Genomic DNA, 10,283 nt, shown 5'->3' on the forward strand with positions numbered 1-10,283 from the left:
GAGAGAGAGAGAGAGATTCAGAAGCCAACTTTACATGTCTTCCTAAATGCTCTCTGTCGTATATTTTGAGACACTTGTCTCACTGCAACTGGTGTTCACTGACTGCTTAGCCTTGAAGGATAGGCAGCAGCAGCCTGCCGCCACCAGCACGCAGCTTTTTACGTGTATGATGTGGATCTGAACTTATGTCTTTATATTTGTACAACAAATATATTACCACCTGGGTCATCCCTTCCCTCATGTTGAGTTGCTAAGGGATTTAAAATACGCTACTTACATGGTGAGTTTAGATTCCTCATATCCCCATCCCCCAAACACATGCAAACTTCCCTTATCTGCTCCAAAGCAGAGGCTTTTCAAATAATTCAACTGCCATAACTTCCTCCCCAGGTGTTTAGCAGTGAAGGAAGATTGACTCCAATCACCAGAGGAAGTCAGCAGCAGGACAGGAAATTATCCAAGCAGTCTTATCTCCCAACCATAGTGCAAAACAACTCTTTGTCTCTCTTAACAGTCAACTGTTTCCTGCATGAGATTTGTTCTCCCCTTTCCTTGTGAAGATGGCATTTAATGTCCAAATTCCAGCCACCCCACCTTGAATCACATTTTTTTCCCTATAGATTTCTGTCTCTCTATGTGGATACTAATTTGTCTTCATTCTTGCTAATGTTCTCCTTACTAGTTTAATTTGCAGGTACCAAAGCACTGAGCCAACTGGATTTTAAAAAAAGTCTTTCACCACAATGGTTTATTTGTATTATTTTAAAATTATGTGTATCTGTATGTCTGTGTGTGCATGCATGCATACATGTAAATGGAGGTACTCATGGAGCTGGAATTGTAAACAGCTGTGAGTGACCTCATGAGAGTGTTGGAAACTGAGCAGTGTGCACTCTTAAAAAGCTGATCCATCTATGCAGTCTCCCAACAGTCCCAAGTCAATGGGCATAGCTTTACTGACAGTAATACAGCTGATGATATTTTAATTGAGTCTGAAGTCTGAAAACAGAACTTAGTAGATGTTTGTGTCTGTCAATGAGTCTTCTTAGGTAATGTATAGATGAAATTAGGTGAAGGCAGATTGGAGGAGTAAAAGATGCTGTTAGAGCATGGAACTCAGGGAACAAAAGATGTATAGACCTTTGAGACAAGCTAGCCTGATTCCTCAGCTTTCTTTGTTTGTCATACTGATTTCTTACTTCCTGGATATATTCTGTCTGCTAATTATAGATTTTTTTACATAGTATATTTATATAAAAAGAGGACAGTTAAATAATTATAGCTATAATTGTAAGAAATTACTAGAATATATGAATATATGTATATAATTACTAAAAAATTATGGTTGCCAATCATAGGAAACAGCTTAGTATCGGGAACTATTTAATTTTTGTTACACACACACACACACACAGGTTTTCTGGACCTCAATCTCACTATATATACATAGCAGGCATCGAATTCTCTATGTATCTCAGGCTAACCTTTAATTTGTGAACCTTCTATGTCTGCTGATAGAGTGCTGTGGTTACAGGCATGAATTTCAACAAAAGGCTCCAGATAATCATGATATGTACTGTATATCTGAATATAAAAAATGTTTGGTTTCAAAAGTATGTAGGGAAGAACTTAGTTCAAATATGCAAATGCTTATATCAAGAGTCTAGCCACTCACCAAGAGCCACAGACACGTTTGTTTTTCAAACATCCTCTCAGCCATGAATGGCCTCTGCACTGAGAGATGCTGATACCTTTGCTCTCTGGAGATGCAGTTGGGTTTCCAGAAGTGCTCTCACAGATGCTTCAGACTGATGCACCAAATCTTCCTCACTCTCTTAGTAGTTTAGTTTGGTTTATGGAAATAAGACCTGATGACACTATTGCTGCAACAACATTGATGGATGCTGAAAACAAGGCCTTTATAAAATATTTTTTTTTCTGCTAGGAAGTCTACTTTTTAAGTAACCATTATATATCTTTTATAAAATTTCTATTTAGAAAATTTAGAGTATAGACTTTTAACAAATGTTTTTAAGATGTAGACAGGTATAAGAATGCAGATTCAGATGGCGAGTGGTGGCACACTCCTTTAATCCCAGCACTTGGGAGGCCCAGGCAGGCAGATTTCTGAGTTCGAGGCCAGCCTGCTCTGAGTTCCAGGACAGCCAGGGCTATACAGAGAAACCCTCAAAAAACAAAACAAAAAATGAGATTCTTCTTCAAACAATTTCTTGATTTAGTATTGCTAAGATTACCCATGTCCTATTCTTGGGTTCTCAGAATGGTACAATACTATTTTGGACAGATAAATGACCATAGCTAAGGTATAGAAAAGCATGGTCTCACTCAAGAATCTGTAATCGTTGTTGGTATATTGTAGTTAGCGGACTTTCCAGTGTTTCAATAACACTAGTCACAGCTGGGGGTGCCAAAGCTACGAACAGGACAGAGAGCAGGAGGGCCAAGCAAATGTTAGCTCTGTCTTTCAGTACACTTTACTGCCATGCCTCATATGGGTTGTGGACCCAGTTACTTGGAGTTAAATTGTAGTAGGTCTGATATATGTGACTTTGATCAATTTATATACTAGTTTTTCTTTTTTTTTTAATAGAAAATTAGTATAACCCACTCTTCAAGGTTGCCATGAGAATTAGTATAATGTTTAAATAAAAATATAGTATTTCATTTAAAGTCATATCCAACATAATACAAGTGGGTCATTATTGTTGTTGAACAAATGTCAACCTTACATAAACATTATAGTGGTAATTAAAGGGCCATTTCAAATAGTGATACAGATGATTTGTAGTCAGTATTACAATTCTTAGAAAAAATAATACACTAAACAGACAAATACCAAATAACATGTCAATTCACATATTAGAAAGTCTAGTCAAATACTTCCCAAAAGAGAATTTTCAAACTTGAATGTCTTAAAAATGCTATTATGCACATTTCCATAATAGAATCCTAAAAAATATTTTTTAAAGCAAGAAAGGAATGAACTCTTTGCAGAAATAGTTTAGAGAATATTTCTGTGGAAGACAAGTTGATACTTTACTTAAATTAATAAGCATTGCTGGGATTTTCTATATCATGCTAATTTTGCATCAATGACCATTACTAATCTGTGTCATCCATTGGCTATTGACAGTTAAAAGTGATAGAAGTCAAACTAATATTATAATATCTAACTTGATTTAATTCTGTAAATCATTACAATCTAAATAAGAGTATTAATATTTCTACAAATATACTGCATGTATTTTGAAAGTTTTTCAAAAGTATAAGTAAATAACACAATAACAGTCTTTTGCACTGTCTGTGTCTGGTTTAAAAGTAAACTTTCACATGACTTTAGAAAGCTCATTAATGAGCCCAGAGTCCATTTCTACATCAACATATTAAGCATATGCTTCTGGTTCAGGACACTAGATACTGTTAAGTGTCTTAGCAGAGTTTTATGACTTTAAAACTAGTATGATGCATTCTCTCCGGTCATCAACACTATCTTTGCTGGAAGGGCACAAGTAAATGTTAGTAAATTTTAAAACTTTCAAAACCAACTGCCTATGTAGCAGAGGATGACCTTATTTGGCATCAATGGGAGGAGAGGCCCCTGGTCCTGCGAAGGGTTGATGACCCAGTGTAGGATAATGCTAGGGTGGTGAGGCAGGAATGGGTAGGTGTATAGGGGAGCACCCTCATAGAAGCAGGGGAGAAAGGGGATGGGATAGGGGGTATATAGAGAGAGGAAACCAGAAAGGGGAATAACATTTGAAATGTAAATAAATAAAATAACCAATAAAAAATTGAAAAATAAAACTTTCAAAACAGGAACAGGTAACTTTCTGTTTTCCTTGATTACTATTTTCTAAATATACATCAGTAGGAGTCACTATTTTTCTTCTAAAGAAATTCCAAAACTAAAACTCACCCCAAAAACACTGAATGGAACCTGTACTGTATCTATATAGTACCTTTGTAAAATCTGTTCTAATATGTAATTGGATTGTTGGTCCATCTCTGTGCAAAGCATTAGGTGGAAGACTTGATGAACAGTAAAACTAAACATATTTGAGGTGTTTTAAAGAGCATCAATGGAGCACTCCTGGATATGCCCAAGTCAGGGTGGATCCTAAGAGCTGCAGCAAATAACCTGCTGGGAAATTGATCTCCTAAGACTCTTTAATGCCTTAAAAAAATCCCATTTACTTCACTTTAAAACTTCAAAGTCTTTCTTTCTATTAATTATCACATATAGTAAAAAAAATCACAAAGAACAAAATGCTATGGTTTATTCATCTAAGCAGAGCATCTAAACACTAAGTTACAGCAAAAATGGGAACTTATTGAAGCAAAGGTCATCCTCTGTCAAGCACAACCACAAGAGGCTCTTCTTTTAGCAGAGAATTCATGAATATTTTATCTGAACACTTCCATAAGCTTGCTGTAAAAGCTGGGTTTCTTGGCATTTACTGGGGATGTCAAAACAGGTTCCTGTAATTTAAATCTTTTGGTGATTTTTTTTTCAGACTTTCATTGAAATCATACTTATTATCCATACATCAGTTTGTCTGAAATGCATGTTTCTGAAGTCTTTACACTGTGGACATCAATACTGTGCAAAATAAACTTGGCTTGTAAATAGATATTACTTTTGTTTTAACAAAAATCATAGGAATAAGAAAAACCAAAACAAGAAATACTTAATTCTCTTTATCTGGATGATAGAATGTATTGTCCATCATGGTTCAAGTGCTGTATTGATTCTCATCACTCTCTTGGGTCTTGAGTGGTGAAGGAATTGTTGGCTGATCAACAAATATTAACCACAGCTCACAGCCCACTACCACTTCTTTAGTTCATCCAGGTGGAATGATTTATTATCTCAAAATTCTTCTGGAATTTCTGTCTTCACAAACTACTGCCTTTCCATGGGATCTGTCAGCAAATACTTGTAGTCTGTTCATATTCTGACTGGCAGGAACTCAGATGTTTGTATGAATTTGTGTTCTTACTCCTGAAAGGAGGACAGAGGAATCAAGATGTAGCAGCTGTCTCTAGGAGTTGAATTCTTCTCTACATATGATGGGGTTTCCTTGAAAGGGGGATATAAATAGTATTTTAAAAATTCAAATCTGAATGTAGGTTTTCTTGATTCCAGATTCTGTTTTACCAGCACAACTCTTGGCACTTCAGTTACATTTTTAGTTAATTTTCACATTTAAGAGTTGGAATTCTTTGATCATTCAAAGAATAAGTTGTTGAACATCATTTAGCTAGATAATCTCAATATAAAGTGACTGGTTCTTGAAATAGTTTAAGCATATTTAACTAACTGGATATTTTTCTCAATATTGTGTTGAGTAGTCTCAGAAAATTTATATAATTGTTCATAATGAAAGTTTTTATGTTTTATTTTTTTTGTTAGCTCATATCTTCTTAATAACATATCCACTAAAATTTATTTTCTTTGTTTCACTTGGTAGGTACCAGTTAGCTAAAAGTTTTGTATCACAGGAGAGGTAGTATACAACTATTGTTTTATATTAAAAAATAGTTTTAGAAAAGTAGATTTCCTGTGCTTAAATTGACTTTCCTTAATATTAACTACAAAGAAGAAAATGTCACAACTGACTAAATTGAAGAGTCAAACATCTATATAACTTATAAAAGAAGTTGCTTTTGCCATCTTGATTATAAAATTATTGAAATGCATCTTGGCTGGCAATCTTTGAAGATGTGGCATTGTGAAGCAGATGTTGCTTAATGACTGTGGATTTCCTACAGATTAATGGAAATTAAATTTTTACAATTACAGTAAATGTCTGTATAAATAATTTAAAATTATTTCTTTATAATGTCTTCTTAAATTATACTTTTAAATACTCTGTGACTTGAGTATTGAGTTTTCAGATTTGATGTACTTAATACCTGAAATGTATCAGGAAATACGGTTTTCATCTAGTATAAGTGACTAATTTGCATCTCATGGTTCTCTCATGTACATCTTCATGATGCATCTCATGGCAGTCTCATGTATCCCGGACTGTTTTCATTTTGTGTGAGATGCCACTTGAATGAGCTTAAAGGTCTTACGGCATGAGATCCATAGATTTTCTTCCTGTGATGTTACCAGAAATACTAGAAAATCACCCCTGTCCTTGTGTGTGATGGTCTCTGATAGGATAAATCTCCAGCCACACTTCCCCAAAGTAGGAAGTAGAGAGTAGAGGGTAGGCTGCCAGCTTTAAAGAAGTAGAACAACTACTAGGGAAGGACAAGTGAACACAGGAAAGAACAGAAAGACTAGGTACCCTAAGTCCTTGTCCCTTGAACCTTAAGTTTTCAAAGTTGCATTCTGACTGTGTTAACTTGAATGTTTGAGGATGAAAAACATGCTTAGACATCTGGGCCAACAATAAAAGAAATCATTAGCCACATTCTATTACTGCTGTGTTTCCGTTTGCTTCAGTTTTATGTGTTCCCAACTCAGGATGAATGATTGAGAAAGGAGACAGCTGCCTGTACCTCTTACTTGATTTATCTTCTAGTTTTAGTTAGCTTTAAGTCAGGAGTGCACATCTAGTTAAAATTACTCTCTAGAATCCTAGCCTTTTGAAACTCCTGCTGCTGGTTAATTCTTTGTTTGATTTCTTTTCTTACATTTTTTTAAGATTTATTTTATTTATTTTATGTGTATGAGTACACTGTAGCTGTAAACATGGCTGTGAGCCATCATGTGTGTGGCTGCTGGGAATTGAACTCAGGACCTCTGCTGCCCCCCCTCTCCCCGCTTGCTCCAGCCAGGCTCACTCCAGAGTAATTCATTGTAGCTGTCTTCAGACTCACCAGAAGAGGGCGTTAGATCTCATTACGGGTGGTTGTGAGCCACCATGTGGATGCTGGGATTTGAACTCAGGACCTTCAGAAAACCAGTCAGTGCTCTTACCCGCTGAGCCATCTCACCAGCACCTGTTTGATTTTCTGAGACAGGGTTTCCTTCTGTAGTTCTGTCTATCTTGGATCTCACTCTGTAGACCAGGCTGGCCTTGAACTCAGAGACCTGCCTGCCTCTGCCATTGCCTCTGGAGCTCTAATGAAACCTGGTGCTACCACTGCTAGGCCACTGGCTCGAGCCCCAAACTGATCTTCTGGCTCAGTTTTAATTAAGTAATAGCAAAATGTTGTAGGATTGCTGATTGAAATTTAGCCTCCTGAAGCTCTGCCCCATTTCCCTATTTCCTAACTCTTCCAGCAGTATATTCCCAATTTTCTTGTCCTGTGTGCATTATTTTTAATATATATATATATATATATATATATATATATATATATATATATATAACTTTGATTTTTTTCAAATCCTATTTCTAATGATGGTTCCTAAACTCTTTAACCTTCCTTGAATCCCACCACTCACCAGAGGTAGTGGAAAAGAAAGAATATTTAGATGTGGACTGCTTAGAGAGGTTCTCTGGAGCAACTTCCATCAGTGTTGTCTGGAAATCAGCAGTTTAGTTCACAGGTCAGCAGTCAGTCTGCTTGAAAACAGCTCATGGATATATCAGCAGTCCAGTTCAGTAGAGTCTGGTTAGCAACCTTGGCAACACTACCTAGCAGAGACTGTCAGGCCTTGGCCTTTGCTCGAGTCAGCAGGAGGGACCAGCAGGAACACTAGGAGAAGTTCTCTCAGCTGTTCCTTTCTCAGGGAAACAAAGATCAGCAAAGACTTGAGATCCAAGTGTTTCATAGTTAGCTGTTACCAGCAAGCCAAGCTCTACCTCTGTCACTCTTTGGAGTCTATTTATACCCTCCAAATGGCTCTTGTCTCAGCACAGGTCTTGCCTCAGCATTTGTATCCAATTAGCCAGACTCCGTGGAAGCAACAACAAATTGCAGTGCAACACCAGAAGCTTTTTGGTGTGTTTCTCTCTATGGAGTCCCTACAAATGCAGCTCCACTACGCATGTAAGGCAAACCAATACATGCGTGTCTTTAGCAAAGAATCTTTCTTTTTGTTAGATATTTTCTTTATTTACATTTCAAATGATATCCCCTCTGGAAAAACAAAAAACAAACCCTATTCCCTCCTCCCTCCCCCCACTCACCAACCCACCCTCTTCTGCTTCCTGGCCCTGGCATTCCCCTATACTGGGGCATAGAGCCTTAACCGGACCAAGGACCTCTCCTCCCATTGATGACTAACTAGGCCATCCTCTGCTACATATGCTGCTGGAGCCATGAGTCCCACCATATGTACTCTTTGGTTGGTGGTTTAGTTCCTGAGAGCTCTGGGGGTACTGTTTAATTCATATTTTTGTTCTTCCTATGGGCCTGCAAACCCCTTGGGTCTTCAAAGAATCTTTTATCACATGTCCTTTCATGTGCTTGCTTTTGCAGCACCTCCTCTCTCCATGTTTGCTTCAGTGAAATACTCTTTCACAAGTCTGCCTTAGCCTTTCACAGTTGTGTCCACCTTAACAAAACATTCCTTCACATGTTTGCCCCAGCAAACCGACTTTCCAAAGAACCCTTAAGTTTTCACTTCACATACACACCTGACTATGACACTGTGGTAGTTTGATAGGAATGGGCTCCCATTGGCTCATATATTTAAATGATCAGTCATTAGGGAGTGGCTCTATATGACAGGGATTAAGAGGTTTGGTCCTGGAGAAAGTGTGCCACTAGGGGTGGGTTTGGAGGTTTTAGAAGCTCAACCTAGGCCCAGTGGATCCATTTCCTTTCTGCTGACTGTGGAACAAATTATAGGACTCTCAGCTACCTTTTCAGCATGCCCATTTGCCATCATGCTGATAATGGACTGAACCTCTGAAACGCTAAGGAAGCACCATTTGAATCCTTACTTTCATAACAGTTACTGTAGTCATGATGTCGCTTCATAGCAATAGAATACTGACTAAGACACAGACAGTTCTTAAGTGGTCAATACATTTCAGAAGATAAAGAAGTCCACAAATAAGAAGCAATGTCTAATTACACACACACACACACACAAACACACACACACACACACACACACATATATACACACATATATGTATATATGTATACATACACATATATATAAAGCTTAATTTCTTCCACAATAACTTAATTGTTTTTACAAAATCTACAAAATACATTCTAAGGGCTTGTGCTGAAAAATGTACTAAAGCAAACAAAATGTGTTCACAGGCTATGCCTACCAAATGATAATGGCAAAGGTTTCTTCAGTGTGCAAGACATAATAGTTATTCAAGGTTGTGATGAGGTCTTCCTATTGTTCTAGAATTTTCATAAGGAGAATGAAGTTTCTGTCTCCTATGGATTTCTATTTACTGTTTTAATGATTATTACTAAATATTGCCATAGGAAATTTGTTAACTAGCATGACCTGTTATTAATTTTAATCATCATTTTATGTCATTTCTTCTCATTCCTGTTTTTATTAGTTTTCCTTTTAGTTTTTGAGACTGTAACATAATTACATAGATTTCCCTTTTCTCTCCCCAAACCATTCTATATATCTCTTTTTTCTCTCTTTTGAACTCATGGCTTCTTTTTTTTTTTTTTTAAATCTTATTACATGTATATATGTATGTATATGTTTTTGATATATGCAACTCATTTAACTCTTGTTTCATATTTATTTCCTTACTTATATCATGCTTCCCCCATGAAGTTAGAAAGTATCTTTGAAAAATTATAAATATTTTTCTGTTCTATTCTATTTTAAAATTTTATGTTGAAAGTATAAAGGACTTTCACAGGTTTGAATTTTCTCATAACTTGTAGTATCACAGATCTTTTCCTGAATCTGAATATTTGTAATTGGTCATATAGTGACATTTATTGTTCCTAAATATCTTTTTCTAAAGTAGAGCAAATAGATTTATTAAGGAAAAGAGGAACTTCAGAAAGTGGGAAAGGTATTAAATGTTTTTCAAATTAAATAAATAGCTTTAGCATTTGACCATTTGCACTATAGTAGAGTACTATTTGCTCATATTATATATATGTGTGTATATATACATATATACACATACACACACACACACATATATATATATATATATATATATATATATATATATATAATATATATATTATACTTGTATATGCACCTTGTATATGTTATGTATGTGTGTAAACCTAGGATCCATTTCCCTATTAGGTCCAGAGTGCTAGGACAGACAAATCTCCAACACAGGGATTTCATTTTTTCTTTTCTTTTTTTTTTCTTTTTCTTTCTTTTTTTTTTTTTTTTTTTTTTT

At 36.0% G+C, this 10,283-nt stretch overlaps 1 protein-coding gene across 5 annotated transcripts in view; it reads right to left on the reverse strand.

The window, feature by feature from the left end:
- Window positions 1-10,283, reverse strand: part of Epha6 (EPH receptor A6) — a 922,972-nt gene that overhangs the window by 389,107 nt on the left and 523,582 nt on the right. The gene's annotated exons all lie outside the window — the stretch shown is intronic.

This window comes from Mastomys coucha, unplaced genomic scaffold, assembly GCF_008632895.1.
Source record: "Mastomys coucha isolate ucsf_1 unplaced genomic scaffold, UCSF_Mcou_1 pScaffold12, whole genome shotgun sequence".
Lineage (NCBI taxonomy): Eukaryota > Metazoa > Chordata > Mammalia > Rodentia > Muridae > Mastomys > Mastomys coucha.